The sequence below is a fragment of the Onychomys torridus genome, chromosome 5 (assembly GCF_903995425.1).
Source record: "Onychomys torridus chromosome 5, mOncTor1.1, whole genome shotgun sequence".
In the NCBI taxonomy this organism is placed as follows: domain Eukaryota; kingdom Metazoa; phylum Chordata; class Mammalia; order Rodentia; family Cricetidae; genus Onychomys; species Onychomys torridus.
This window is the reverse complement of record NC_050447.1, coordinates 14097836-14100099: the sequence shown is the minus strand read 5'-3', so window position 1 is coordinate 14100099 and position 2264 is coordinate 14097836. Positions and strand designations below refer to the sequence as shown.

The 2264-nt window shown below is 47.0% G+C and overlaps 1 non-coding gene across 1 annotated transcript; it reads left to right on the top strand.

Annotated features, from left to right (window-relative positions):
• The first annotated feature begins 1037 nt into the window (after positions 1-1037).
• On the top strand, positions 1038-1113 carry Trnaa-agc. The gene has a single exon. It is a non-coding gene; the product is annotated as a tRNA-Ala (tRNA).
• Positions 1114-2264: the final 1151 nt, after the last annotated feature.

The following is a 2264-nucleotide window of genomic DNA, read 5'->3' as shown; positions in this document are numbered from 1 at the left end:
CACCCATTATTAGGGAAGAACTCACAACTCCAGGATTCCAGATGTGGTCAACAATACCACCTTGTCAAGAAGCCTGTCAGTGGAAGGGACTTCTGGCTTTCTGTTTTGATGATTTCTTTTGGGAAGTTATTGTTACTGCTATATTTTTGTATTTGAACTTTTACTATATATAAATATTTGTTTTTCAAACAAAAATGTAAAAGTATAAACAGCCTGAAAATCTATACAGAGCCAGTTCACTGGGGCTGATTCTGTACAAGTCTTGCAGAAGCCCTGGGCCTTAAGCCACAGGTTGTGTAGGAGGCATCTTGGGGTTCTGGAACACGGGCAGGCTAAACCAGTGCTGTTGGCAAGAGGCACCTCAGGAGACGTTAAGTCACAATACCCTGGTCTGCCATGCACTCACGTGTGCTTGGAGCTTCTCTTCCGCATGTGCATGAATTCCACCAATTTCTTAAGAGCATTTCAAACTTCACTGTTGATTTTTTCCAGCTCCATCCTGAGCACACATGTCTGGGTTAATTTGCCATGTCTCTTACTTTGGGTTGCTATGGCGAAGGGCCACAAAACAGATGGCTTATACATGACAAACTTATTTATCACAATTCTTGAAAGGTAGGAGGCCATGATCAGGGAACCCAGCAGGCCTGGGTTCTGGTGAGGGCCCTCTTTTGGGTGACTGACAACTTACCGTTGTATCCTTACATGTGGGAAAAAAGGGCCAATGAGAGCTTCCTGCGTCTCTTATCAAGGAATCAGTCTTTATGAGGACTCCAACCTCGTGACTGAGTAGTCACCTCCCAAAGACCCCCCCCCCCCCCCACACACACACACTCTCTCTCTCTCTCTCTTCAGAGACAGGGTTTCTCTGTGTAACTGCCCTGACAGTCCTGGAATTCACTTTATAGACCAGGCTGGCCTCAAAATCACAGAGATCCTCCTGCCTCTGCCTCCTGAGTGCTGGGATTAAAGGAGTACACCACCACCGCCCAGCAGACTCTGTCTCTTAATGTCTTATTAAGAATTAGGGTTCAGGGGCTGGGGGATTTAGCTCAGTGGTAGAGCATTTGCCTAGCAAGCACAAGGCCCTGGGTTCAATCCTCAGCTCCAGAAGGAAAAAAAAAATACCTCATAATTCTTACCTATGTTTGCCAGGTGGTGGTGGTGCATGCCTTTAATCCCAGCACTTGGGAGGCAGAGGCAGACCTGGGTTACCAAGTGAGTTCCAGGAAAGGCACAAAGCTACACAGAGAAACCCTGTCTCGAAATCCCCCCCAAAAAGAATTAGGGTTCAGTGCTGGGTGGTGGCATACTCCTTTAATCCCAGGACTCAGGAGGCAGAGACAGTCAGATCTCTGAGTTTGAGGCCAGCCTGGTCTACACAGTGAGTCCCAGGCTATCCAGAGCTATACAGAGAAATGCTGTCTCAAAAAACGAAAACCAAACAACAAGCAAAAAAACAAAACCAACAAAAAAGAATTAGAGTTTCAGCCTATACATTTGGAGAAGGGATATAATTAGTTCATTATACCATGTCAATGAATCACAGTCAGCTGGTGCTGGTGCTCAAACAAGATGTTTGTGTTGTGTGTGTATGTGAGAAGATGTATGTGTCCACACGTGTGTGGATCTACATGTAAGGAGCGCATACATGTGTGTATGTGTGGGGATGCATGCATGTGAGCATGTGTGTGGGTATATATGTGCACCTATGAACATAATTGCATGTGGAAGTCAGAGGGGTAGCCTCAGGTACACTGTACCTTTTGTTTGAGATTGGGCTTTTATGGCCTGAAACTTCACCAAGTAGGTTAGGTTACTGAGCTCCAGATCCTCTTGTCTCTGGCTCCTGTCTCAACATTGTGGAGATTACAAGCACAGGTTGCTGCACCTGCCGTTTCCCTCCCTCCCTCTCTCCCTCCCTCTCTCTCTTCCCCACTCCCCACAGCCCCAGATACTTTGATCTGGCCTCAGCTCTTCCCTCCCTATCCACACCACAGTTTGGCCCATAGCTGTCTTTTCCTACTTACCCTTCTTTCTGCGCCCAGATCGTGATCAAAACAAAGACTGTCTCATGCCTGAGTCACTGCAACAGCCCTTCCCTGGTTCCCTGAAGCCTCTCTGGCTCTCTCCAGCCCTCCAGAACTTGGTGACTAGAATGGTCTTGCCCAGACACAGCCTAGTTACTTGTTTGCTTAGGCTCTTTTGGACTCCCAATAGCTATAAGCTAAAATGGAAGCTTTGTACCATGACGTAGAAGATTC